Genomic DNA, 12,978 nt, shown 5'->3' on the forward strand with positions numbered 1-12,978 from the left:
TATGGAAGGCATGTATTGCATGGAGCACTGGGTGTGGTGCATAAACAATGAATCTTGGGACACTGAAAAAAAATAAAATTAAATTAAAAAAATAAAGTTAGAGATTTTTTTTAAATTTTTTATTTCTTATAAACATATATTTTTATCCCCAGGGGTACAGGTCTGTGAATCACCAGGTTTACACACTTCACAGTAAAGTTAGAGATTTGATTTGTCAAAAAAACAAACAAACAAAACAAAAAAAGATGTTAGGTGAAACTTGAATCCTATGATTTTGATGTAGTGTAAAGGTGCACCAGCACCCCAATGTTCATAGCAGCAATGTACACAATAACCAAACTGTGGAAGGAGATGAGATGTGCTTCAGCAGAAGAATGGATTTTAAAAAAAACCCTGTGGTTCTTATCTACAAAGGAATATGACTCAGCCATCAGAAAGGATGAATACCTTCCATTTGCATTGACAAGGATGGAACTAGAGGGGACTATGCTAAATGAAATAAGTCAAGGAGAGAAAGACAATGATCATATGGTTTCCCTCATGTGGAACATAAGGAATAGCTTGAAGGACCACAGAGGAAGGAAGGGAAAACTGAATGAGAAGGAATCAGAGAGGAAGAGTAACCATGAGAGACTCTGGACTCTGGGAAACAAACTGAGGGTTATGAAATGGAGGGAGGTAAGGGGATGGGGTAACTGGGTACCGGGTATTAAGGAGGGTATATGTGGTACATGTGGTGATGAGCACTGGGTGTTATATACAACTAATGAATCATTGAGCACTTCATCAAAAACTAATGATGGACTCTATGCTAATTGAACATAATAACAAGAAAAGTGCACCACAAATTTTGTAAGCCTGTTTTAACATTCCTTCATTTTTTTTAATATATTGCTATCCTCCAGGCATGGAAAGGGCTGGGCCTCTTGGGCCTTTGGGAGGAAACAGTCTGCATCTAGAGATGAGGAGACAGGCTTTCCTCGGGCTCTCATGTCTGGTGAGTGACTGTCTCCTTTGCCAGCTGCTCTTCAAAGGAATATGACTCAGCTCTTCAAAGGCAAGTCAACAGAACTTGTGGGACTATTTTTAGTGACAGGCTCAGTGATCTTAGGTCCTCCTGAGGTCTGGGGCCTTGAAGTGTCTTCCCAGAAGCCTGGGTGTTGTTTCTAAGGGTCTGTAATACCTGAGGCGGCAGCTTTTGAATGTGTTATCTACATTTGTGGGACTGTTCTGTCCTGCATCTCCAGGCTGGCAAGGTCCTGGATGTGGGCCTAGCTTCTTCTGGCATTCCTACTTGGAGGGAGAACCAGCAGCTTCACTGATGCCGACCCTGATGCCATGCCCCTATCCAGGTGCTGTAAGTCCCCTTGCATGAATCTTATATCTGCTGTCAAGTAATTTGCAGGGTGGAGAAGACTCCTAGGTCTGCTGTGGGGTGGTTTTCTAACAGAGGCATGATCATGCCTTCCATTGTAAGACCTGCATGTCCAGACACTCCCTGGTGGGCAAGCCTCAGTTTCCTCATTGGAAAGTGGGAATGGTAATGCCTGTTCTGCCTGCCCCCAAGTCTGTCACAATGATTCTATGAAAGCACAGATGTGAGCATGTATTGGAAAATCCTAGTGAAGTGAAAGGTTCTATTTCCATTACAGCATGAATAATTTTGTTCACATTTATGCTTTTGCAAATTTCAGAAGGGTTCTGAGTAGTGATGCTGTCTTCCTTCCTGGCAGCTCTCGGTGTGAGGGTGGTGGTCTGGGCCCAGAACAGAGGGAGCTGCTATAGTCCTGTCCCACCTTGAGGCCTATGTGGTTCTTCCTGCTGTCACTGAGTCTCTATTGGTTCCCTGCAGAGCTCTGGGATGGGGTCACTGATTTGGCAGGACAAACAAAACCAATGGCCCACTTCACCTCATGTGAGTGAAGCACAGGAATGACCTTTGGGTTATTCAGTCACCTTTGGGTCACTCCAGTCATGGACTGGCTGGAGTGGTGGGTACCAAACCAGCCCCAAATTATTCAGCACGCCAGGCAGGAATCAGGGGGCCCTGAGTGATCTTGAACTATCTTCATCGTTTTTACAGACCAGATTTCATTCCTTGGAATTTTACTGTTTCCTGTATAAATCTGACATTTTAAATTTAATAGCCAAGACCAGCTAATTCAAGGAGCAGTCATCTTTGAACCAGGACACTAGATGAATCAGAGCATCTCCCTTATAAAGCACTCATTTGTTCATGCATTCATTCACTTGTTTGCTCTTTTGAGAGAGGCAGTCTGGTCGATGGAATGGAAGGGTCATCTTTAGATTCCTTTGGCACAGAGTTTGAATCTCAGCTCTGTCTCTCAGAGCTGTGACCTTGAGCAAGTGGAATAACTCTTTGGGACCCCACTTTGCTCAGCCATAAAAAAGGCAGGTTTGCTCTGAGGGTTGGCACTGATATGCAGACAATAATGTTCACCCAGAGTAAGTGGCCAGGAATCAGACTTCTGCTCTCCAGCTCTGCAACTTTTCACTTATTCTACAATCAACAAATGTCTTTCTGGTGCTGCAGATGTCCCTGCTGCTGCCCCACTCAGGTTCCCCCTCCAGTCCCAGGCACACCTCCCGATTTCTTAATGTGGGCCAGCAGTGGTGCCCAGGAAGTCTTTCTCTACCTGTGGGTGCCACTGGCTCACCTTATCTGACAGTTCATCAGGCCGGAAGGGCCAGTGCACAATTGTGCCCTGGAAGTAGCCCTCACGTACACTCGGGGTAAATTAAGATTTGCACACCCTTCAAGATATGTCTGAGGTTCCCAGAGGTCCAAGCAGGACTGAGTTCCAGATGTCCACAGTGGTAACTTGCTTGGTAATGAAACTTTATTGGCGGCCCTCCTTTCCTTCCCTCACCTCCTCGCTTCTCCCACCAATGTCTTCTGGGATGATCTGTCAAATGAACTACTTGAACTCGAATCCTCATCTCAAGGTCATCACTTCTGGGAGCTGGGAGGGAGCAACTTAAAGCAAGCATCTGATAGGTACTAGTGGATATGTTCAGAGAACAGAGTCTCCTCCCTTGGAGAATTCAGTCTGAGAAGCAAAAATATCCAACCTGAAATAGCACAATGACATAGTTAAGAGCTGCAGGGGGTTGGGAGAAAGGAGGCTGAGGGGTGTGCACTTGAATTTACCAAGGGAGGACAAGCCAAGCCTGAGCAGAGGCTAAGGGAGCCATTGCAGAGAGCAGCCTCTGCAGGGACAGGACTGGGCAGGAGGCCAAGCCTGCTGCAATCTCTGAGGGGATGGCCAAGTGGCAGCACAGGAGCAGGTGGGCTTGTTGTGGGAAGAGGATGAGGGCCCTAAACTCTAAAGTCATTTTGTGGGGTCAGTCTGTGGGGTGGGGCTGCACCCCTCCACTCTGTGCAGAAGGGGCAGAAAGGACAGATGTGAGGAAAGTTGTGGGTGGGGTAAAGCCCAACCTTGTCCCAAACCTCCTCTAGGGATCCATCCACATGCCTGGAATCAGCCACCTGCTTGGGATTTGTCCTGTCAGAATTTCAGTAGTAACAATAAACATAGTAGCTGGAAACATGGGTTGAGCCCTCACTACATCTGAAGCACTGTGCTGAGGACTTTACATATATGGCTTCCTCCATTTCCTCTTTCTCTTGGCTTCCTGTCATCCTCAACCCTTTGAGGTAGGCACTAATATTAACATCACTTTACAGATGAGAAAAATAAGGGTCATATCTTTCCTAAACTCAGCTTGTGAAATTAGTAATTTCCTTCATTCATCAGCTTGGCCTTTCACAACAAAGTGAAAGAACAGATGCCTTGAACAAAAGAAACTTATTTCTCACAGGTCTTTCTTCACAGCTTGAAGTTCAAGCTTGAAGTTCTAGCTAAAGCCAACAGGATTGGTTTCTGGTGAGACCTCTCTTCCTGGATTGTAGATGGCCACCATTTTGCTGGGGCTTCACATGGCCTCCTCTCTGTGAGCACAGAGAGACAGGAAGAGAGAGATGAAAGAAAGAAAGAGAGAGAGAGAGAAAGATGAGAGATGAAAGACACACACACAGAGAAAGATGAGAGATGAAAGACAGGCAGACACACACACACGCACAGGAGGGGGATCTCTTGAGTCTCTTCCCCCAGTTGTTGGGACATCAGTCCTATCTTCTCAGGGTCCCACCCATAAGGCCTCATTTAACCTTCATTGCATCCCTATAGGCCCCATTGCCAAGTACAGTCACAGTGGGGATTAGGGCTTTAATACACAAATTTGTTGGGGGTGGGGGTTGAACAACATAATTTAGTCCATAATATCCCCAACATTATATAAAACTTTATCATTTACAAATGTCATTTTGTAAATGGTAAGGTGTATATATCTTAAGTTCCCATCCCAGGACTACAGTTTTGGCATAGTAGCTCTTTGCAAAAGCTACTTACCACTTAAAATTCAGACAGGCCTGTGGACTCCCAAGGCAGCACTCTGGGTGGGCACTTATTAATGCTGTAAGTGAGAGGAAGAGAATGAGGCATGAGCCAGGACCTGGTGCACACCATCCGCCACTTACCAAGGCCCTTAGGAATGGGTCCTGTGTCCTAGCGTGGAGATTGTCCTTTGGAGCTGAGCTGGGGCTGCCCCCTTCTCAAGAGTGCTGTATTCTCCCCTATGGCTTCTTTACTAGAGGTCAACTGTTAGTTACCATTTATCCTTACACTTTTGTTGGCTTATTTTTCTTGCATTAGAGTTAGGTAGGAAATAAAATGTTTCTTATACCCATAACTATATATTGAAACAAGATAATCTCCCCTAAAAAGTTACAGAAACCACGGCAAGGTTACAAATGGGGGCCCACAGACTATATGTTTAACTAAATATGCAAATAAAACATGGCTGGGGTGCCTGGGTGGCTCAGTTGGGTAAGCGTCTACCTTCAGCTCAGGTCATGATCTCAGGGTCCTGCATAGGGCTCACTGCTCAGTGTGGAATCTGTTTCTCCCTCTCCCTCTGCCTCTGTCTCTCTCTCTCTCTCTCAAATAAATAAACAAAATCTTTAAAAACATATAAGTAAATAAATAAATAAAATCTTTAAAAAAATGGCTGTAAAATACAATCTATTCTATTGTCTAGCCTTGACAAATGTACCTCCATTTTAACTTGGGAGGCTGGGTTCTAATGTAGACTTCTTGGACTCCTGTGGGCATGCCCCCCACCTGTTCATTCTCTGGGGCACTGATCCAGGTATACATCCGAGAAGTGGGCTTAGGGTCATTCAGAATTCTCAGGTCCTGGGGAGTTGGCGCATGGTCTGGAGAGTTTAGGGCAGGATTACTAGCTACCAGTGGACATAAACCCTCTTTCTGTGGGGAGGGCAGAAGGTGCCAGAGGATGGCTGGCCCCTGAAGCCTAGGTGCCTAAGGAGGTATGCAGGCAGTACCCAAATGTGGAAGGCTGCACATTTCCTGAAAAACAGGGTGTGAATGAGTGTGTGTCTGTGAACCTGTAGAATATTTTTGTATTTAATCTGCAGAATTGTCTTTTGCTGAAATAATATCATGTAGTACTAAATCTTGGCAAATATCTAGCTTTCACTCGCCCTTGCGTTCCCATCCCTGTTTTGGACACTCTTCTGGTTGAACTCATGTTGAACTTGGCCTGAGGATCTCTGCCTCCAAAATCCCTCATCCCTCTTTAGATCTTGGTTAAAAGAGGCCTACAGTCAAGACATTTCTGAGTCTATCACGGAAAATAGAACCAGGCTGGATATTACTCACTTTGTTAGGTGTGATAGTGGTATCATGGGAATGTTTGAGAAAACAAACATTTATACATTAGCTAAGATACTCAAGTATTTAAAGGTGAAATATGTCTGCTGGAACGCTTTAAAATTGCTCCAACGTGGGGGCTGGGGGGAAGGTGTGTGTGGGGAGGGATATAGACGGGAAAAAAAAAAAGGCAAGGTGCAGATTATGATGGAAGCTGGTGCATGGACGCGTGGGACAATTCCACTGTTCTACTTTTGCATGAGCGCACATTCCTACAACAAAGATGTTAGTGAAAGACCCTGGAGCCGCACCCAAGAAGCAGACACCAAGCCTCCACTGGAAGCAAGTTGAAAGAGGTTTATTGGTTACACAGGCGCCTGTGGACGCATCAGCCTTTGTAGGCTGAGCGCAGCGGACTAAGTTGGGGAGCAGATTATATAGGGCAGGGTTGGGGTGGTGGGAAGCGAGCTTACAGAAGCAGATGCTTGGTTACAGGGATCTGATTGGTTAACTTAAATCAAGCATTGTCAGGCACTGGGTTTAAGGCAAGGACACAACGGTTTGTTCTGGCGGGAGGCGGTGGCGGGAAGCGATCCTATAGAAGCAGATATGCATGGTTACAGGAGTCTAATTGATTAATTTGATTCAGGCATGATTGGGCGTTGGGGTCAGGGCGTTCTGGTGGTTTCTTGGGTCAGCACTCTGGAAAGTCCCAGTTACATTCTACTTTTCATTTGTCTTTTCTTTTGACAGACCGGGTGATCACAGACATCCTGCTTGTGCAGGATATATGTTGTCATTCAGCTATGGGAACAATCAAGCCTTCAGCAAGGGGAGAGGGGGTCTGTGGGGACATCAGGTTACTTAAACAAGCCTTTAGCAAGGGGAGAGGGGATCTTTCATTAGCCACGAGAACAAAACGCTATTCCTGGGGACTTGGAGCACTAGCTGCCCGCGAAGCATCTGTGCCTTAGGAATGGCCCGTCTTTGTACTTCCTTAAGCCCCGTATCCTCCCGGGACGTTTTACAGCCCGAGATTCGTTTTCCTTTTTTGTAAACCAAGCCTTGGATGATTCACTACCACATAGGAGGAGGGGTCCTGGCGTGCTCGGGCAACGCTCGGTTTACACAGTCATAACCTGGGTGAACCGGGCCTGGAGACGACTTCCGACGCCACCAATCCTCAACACGACCTCCACGGTCCCAGTCCCCGAGGGCTGGCTCTGCGCGGCTCTGCCCTCCCGCGCGGGCTGGGCAGGGCAACGCGATTGGTCCGTCTGGTCCCCCCCCCCCCGCCTTCCGCCACGCCTCCAGGGCCGCCCCTCCCCTACCCCGCCCCCGCGCGCAGTCTCCGGGTCAGGCCCCGGCCGGGAGGAGTAGCGGGAGGAGCCTGACTTCCTAGTTTCCTCCGTAAGCCCTTCCCGCGGCCTGCCCAACTTCTGCCCGACTTTTGTGCGCCGCCGCCCGGGAGGGGATCTGGTAAGCGTGACCCTGCGCCTCACGCGGGCTGGGGCGGGGGTGCGCGTAGTCTGGGTAAACCGAGGGTGTGGTCCAAACCCGGGCACTCCGAGGGAGGGTCTGGGTAGGTGTGGGTCATACTGGAGAGGCCCGGCCCAGGGGAAGCGCTGGGGTGGGGCCCAGGATGGGGGTGCACCGCGGAGGGAGCAAACACAGAGCTGTTCCAGGGCATCTCGGGGTCCGGTGGGTCACACCTGGGAATCCCGGGGCTTGGGGAATGAGGAAGAAGAGGTAAACCGATAGCCAGGATGTCAGATGGGAGGCCGGGCCAGGAGGTATGCAAATGTAAGGTAAAACGGGGAAAGGGAAGGAAAAGTGCTTCCAGTGGACCTCGGGCGGAGGCGACGCGTAGTCAGTTAGCCAAGTTAGGACTCAGGGCAAGGGCAGCGCTGGATGAGGGACGTGGGATGGAGAGAGACAAACCAGGGCTGGTTCAGTGCCCTTGCTGGTGGGAAATGGGGAATCCAGACTGTGAAGTGTGGGCAAGTCTTGTTCTTCAAGTATCTCTGAGGCACCCTCCTCTCCCACAGGTCCAGTGTCTGGGCTTAACTGGCCTCCTCTACCGCACCTACTGATCAGAAACTACCCAGGTGGGTACTCCAGGTGATTCTAATGCAGCCATAGTTTAAGAATCACAGGTCTAAAACATGAGAACTTTGAGGGGTTTTAACTAGTGATGGGGACTGGCCAGGTGTCTTGTGAAATAAATGTGTTGTTATTTAATCTTCACAACTTTGAAGTCGGTGCTATTGTCCCCATTTAACGGATGAGGCACTGGAGGCGCAGAAATTGAACTTTTCCAAGGACCCACATTTAGGAAGGAGAAGAGCTGGGATTCAGACCCTTCTGGCAGGCTCCAGGGTGCTCCCACTGAACCTGGTCTCCTGTGAAGCCTAGAGGCACTTTGACCTCACAGCCAGGTAGTGGGCAGCTAGGTGGAGCTGATTGATTCCAGCATTTCAGCTGCCCACTGAATAGTTAGGAATGGCCATCCTTCTTGCCTTGGGGTGAGCACTAGTTTATGAAGTGCTAGCGACCAGGTCTCAGACCTGATGTGCACTGGGGTTCCCAAAATGGCTTGGATTCAAGGCCAGCTTCTCCCTGACTCACTGGGAGGCGTCTGGAAGATCAGCGACTTTATAGACTCATGTACCTGGCAGCCAGTGTTCACCTGGGCCCTGTTATCCTGGCCCAGCCCCTCTCGTTGCCTGCACCAGAAAAACGGGTTCCAAGCACTCTGGACCTGCAGGGCTCTCGCTCCACACTGACATCTTGGCTGGGGAGTTCTTTGTTGTGGGGGGCTGTCCTGGAGCACTCCCTCCATCTTGTGCCCTCTGGGGGAAAGGCTGGGTAGGCACCCCTGCCCTGGAGTCCATGGCATCTCCCCCCAGCTTTGCCCCTCACAGGGTTTACTGTGTCCAAAGCCCAATCTCCCAACAGGAGCCTCCCTCACCAGCAGGCCTGTCCTTCAGGACCTGGTATGTCCATCTGTGCTCATTGCTGTTGATCCAAATGACATTTGAACCTCTTCTCTTGAAACACTCCCACGTTCTCCAGGAAGATGAGTGGCTCTGACCACCATCCATGGGGATGTGAGGTCTCTGCTGGTGGGATATGGTGTCCTCATGCTGTTGGGGGCACAGAGCAGGTGGGAAGTCCTGCTGGGCGCTCACCACATTGTGCCTCTGACCCATTTAGATGATTTTAGAGGACATTCCTCTGTGCTTTCCTCACACAAGTTTCTCTTAGACCTGCTCCATGGGGACCCCTAGCTCTGCCTTGCACCTTGAGACGTGGTCTCTTTATCGGCAGTCAGGGAACCCTTCAGTTTAGCTCAGCTGCTGGCACTTGCCTCCTGGTGCCAACCTGGTTTCTTGGTGTATCTGGAAACTCATTGTGGTGTGCCTGAATCTCACCACAAGGAGGGGGTCATCGGCAGTTTTATTTTATTCCTAATGGGTTTTATACATTTGTATTTAACTTTCCTGTTTTGATCTCCTAATGAACTTGTGGCCCTTTGTAGATTCAACTTTTGTGAAGTGGTAATTATACTGTATTTATTATTATTAGATGCTGAAGTTATCACTGATTGACAGTGGTGGTTTGTTTACATTTTGTTCCTTTGTCATTTTCATCCCTCAGACACTTTTGAAAGCATCTTATTTTCTAGCAACAGCAGAATATTCCAGAGCCATCTTGATTTTTCTCCAATCTCAAGTTATGGAAGTTATTGTCCTCTAAGAGTCCTGGTTCTGAGTATTAGAGATGAATATCTGAGTGTCAGAGGTGCAAGAGGGTACCCACCAGACTAAAGGAAAGTCCTGTTGCTTTGGACTACTTTTAGAAGTGTCAGAGTCAGAAAGTACATCTTTTTTTAAGGTTGGTGTTCACATTGACTTTGAGTATTTCGATGCTATATACTCAGCTATCCTTGCAGTATGTCATGTCTTGGGTGTCTAAGACTTCTCTTCCACACTGGAAGTCCTTAGCTCAGCCCTCAATGCTCTCAGCCCCAGAGGAGGGCAGGTGAACTAACTGAAGTCACAGAGCTGGGAGTTGTCTGTTACCCTTGAAGCGTAACAAAGCAGGGGAAAACCTAGGGACTTAAAACAAGTGATTTACCCTTTCTCAGTGTTCTGTGCATTTATTGCTGAGGTGTAACTTTGGCTTCATGGGAGTCATCTGGGGACACTCATCGGCCCTGATTCCTTTTAGTGGGAGAAGCAAGAGAGTTGTCTTTTGGAACAGAAAAACCAGTCTGAGGAAGAAACAAGAACTCCTTGCTCTGCCTTTAAGGCCCTACAGGACAGGCTATCGTGCCATCCTCAAGTTTGCCCTACTCCAGTGCCTTTATACTTGCTGCTGTCTCTGCTCGCAGGGCTCTTTCCCTAGACCTTTGCAGTTGGCATTTTTAAAGAAATTTTATTTATTTTTTAGAAATTGCTATACCCATCATAGCTTAGACTCACAAGAGTCACATGCTCTACCAGGTGCCCCTGTGCAGTTGGCATTTTTTTTTTTTTAAATCAGTTAGAGCTTAGTAAAGTTTCATCCTCTCTTCTAGGGCCTTTCTTGTTCCTCCATCTTACCTTACCCTACATTTTCCTGGGGTAGTCCCTGTCAGTTCACTGTGTTTAATTTCTCTTGCTCATTTGTTTGTTCTGTTGTTTATTTATGTCTCTGCCTCTACAATGCAAATTTCCTGAGAACAGGACCTTTATCTGTCTTGCTTTTCACTGTATTCTTGGTGCCTAGAAAAATCCCTAGTATAAAAGGAAGGAACAAAACGTCATTTGTTGAATGGATGATGAATCGTTCATGCACTGAGGGGGGAGGAAGGATGACTGGATGAGGCACAGAGGATTTTTGAAGCAGTGAAACTACTCTGGATGAGTGCATTATGGTGGATACATATCATACACATTTGTCCAGACCCACTGAGTGTACAGCACAGGAGTGAACCCCAATATAAACTGGACTTGGGGCAATTATGGTGTGTCAGTGTAGGTTTAGTGTACCCTGCTCCTCTCTTGTGCAGGATGTTGGGGGAACTCTCTGTACCTCCCTCTCAATTTTTCTGTGAACCTAAGGCTGCACTAAAAAAGAAAGGTGGTTTTTTTTAATAGTGTACGTTCATCAGAAGGAAGGCTGAACAGTATAGACGTGTATAAAATCCAAAGGATTACATCCATGCCTCCTGAACCCCAGGCCCTTTCTGTTTATATCTGCGCCTTCTGTGTTGACTGGCTGGGTGGCTGTGGTACCTTTCATGGGAAAGATGAGATCGAGAGGAGGCATGGGGACATTGACCTACGGTGCCCAAGGCACCTCTCAGACCAGTGAGTGGGAAGTTGGCTTTCCACATCTGGATCTGGGCTGAGCTGGAGACCTCTGTTGAGGGAGCAGCACCAACACATCGTTGTTACTTCAGGCACAGGCCTGGGGGAGGTTCAGACACAGGCTGTGGACACAAGAGAGGTGAGGAGAGTCTGGAGTGTCGGTGCTAGAGGTCAGTGAGGAGGAGAAGCCACAGCAAGAAAAGGGGTTCCTTTAGTGGGGGAAGCAACAGTTGTCTTTTGAAAACTGAAAAGGGACAGTAGGACACCAGGGGAGTAGGACGAAGTGAAGCATGCATGGAAACCTGGGAAGGGCCATTAGGAAGGACAGAGAATTTCAGATAATTAAGGAATCCGTTTTCAGTATCCAGTTTCACTTGATCTGCTAAATCTGGTAGCCCAAAGCCAGGAGGAGAAGGCTGTGACATCCCTGTCAGCCTTTCCACAGTGGTGCTGTAAAGGCCAGGGAAGCCTGTGGACCTGTACTACTTGTGAGCCCCGAACCAGTTCCCCAGCTGGGACTACTGTAGAGGCTGGACTGGCCCTTGTGGTTCTTACTGTCACAGGAAGTGCCTCAGCAAAACCCATCAGAGAATTGTGAAGAACAAGCTTTCTTACAGGTCCTGGGGGGACACTGCATGCCTCAGGCCCACATAGCCACACAGTGTGGTCTCAGGTAGAGAGAGGGAGGGGGCGAGGACATAGGGCCAGCCTTTCCTTGGGTGGGATAACTGGGGTTTCTTGGGTTCACTGTTTATCGGATGCTTTAAAACCCAAGAGCAAGAATCAGGGTGAGGGAGGAGAAGTGGGGTCTCTCAGGCGGTCAATGATCTAGGTAACCTAGGATCTGCTAAAGGGGGAGCTCCATGGGTGCAGTAGCCTGGCTTTTGGGTGGTCTGCTAGTAGCTGTGTCATACAGCTGGGTTCACAGAGGTCTTTGTTATGGCTGCCTTAGCAATCAAAGGCTTCATGTCTGGCACACACTACAAGGGAGTCTCAAGGAGCCTCAGGAGAAACAGAGTCAGCCCCAGAACCATTAACATAGCCTTTATTCTAGAGTACTGAACACTGGAAGGGTCCCAAAGAGCATTCTAACTTGGAGAAGGAGGGTGGAGTGTTTTATGGGCTCTAGCAGGAAGGTATTGGTTAGAATTCCCCTAAACTTAGCAGGAAGAGGGCAGCCCCAGTCCAGCCAGTTTCAGAAATGAGAGCAGGCCATCGTTCTTGAGAGTCAGCAGCTCTTTCAGACAGTATGGACTTTATCAGGAGGGATGAAAGGAACAAGAGCTAAAGTCACATGTAGGAGGGGCTAGGGGCACACTGCAGGGGCAGGGATGTGGGGGAGGCCATGGTGGGCAGGTCTTAAATCCTTGAGAGTGTCTCATGCCATGCTGAGGTTTGGGGGAATTGTTTGGCATTGTGCAGGTGGCCTTGGCAAGGGCCACTTATGCAGGGAGGAGATGGATGGCTGTTGAGCACAGAGGAAGGACACAGAGACAGTGGGGATGTGTCTCTTTCATTGTGTTCTGAAGGGGAGGAGGAAATGGGGTGCAAGCTAGAGGGTGGCTTGAGGGAGATTCTAGAACAAGGTCCTGTTGTCACCAGATGATCCTGGAGAGGTAAAGGGGAGAAACTGAAAAGGCAGGAGAGAGGAGACCTTTGTGAGCCCTGGTCCTTGCAAGGGCTGAGGTGGGCTCTGGAGCATAGACGAGAAGCTGGTGCTCCTCATGTCCTTTACTCTGTGTTTCCTCTGCTATGTGATGGGGGCAGTAATAGACCTTATTGAGACTTGCGAGGCTAAGAGAGATGTGAAGGACCACTGCATTGGTCATGGGGAGCTGTGTCTATTATTATTATTTTTTTTTTTT

The 12,978-nt window shown here is 48.3% G+C and overlaps 1 protein-coding gene across 4 annotated transcripts in view; it reads left to right on the forward strand.

Annotated features, from left to right (window-relative positions):
* Positions 1 to 7,085: 7,085 nt before the first annotated feature.
* Positions 7,086 to 12,978, forward strand: part of SLC41A3 (solute carrier family 41 member 3) — a 131,490-nt gene continuing 125,597 nt past the window's right edge. For 2 of the 4 annotated variants that reach the window (XM_004781495.3, XM_013050493.2), the window contains exons 1-2: positions 7,088 to 7,235; positions 7,805 to 7,864. The gene's annotated coding sequence lies outside the window, so the exon portion shown is untranslated. Of the gene's footprint in view, positions 7,236 to 7,804; positions 7,865 to 12,978 lie in introns of all 4 variants that reach the window. The other 2 variants (XM_013050492.2, XM_004781496.3) reach the window with 2 other exon arrangements.

Source organism: Mustela putorius, unplaced genomic scaffold (assembly GCF_011764305.1).
Source record: "Mustela putorius furo isolate JIRA1106 unplaced genomic scaffold, ASM1176430v1.1 tig00003850_pilon_pilon_pilon, whole genome shotgun sequence".
In the NCBI taxonomy this organism is placed as follows: domain Eukaryota; kingdom Metazoa; phylum Chordata; class Mammalia; order Carnivora; family Mustelidae; genus Mustela; species Mustela putorius.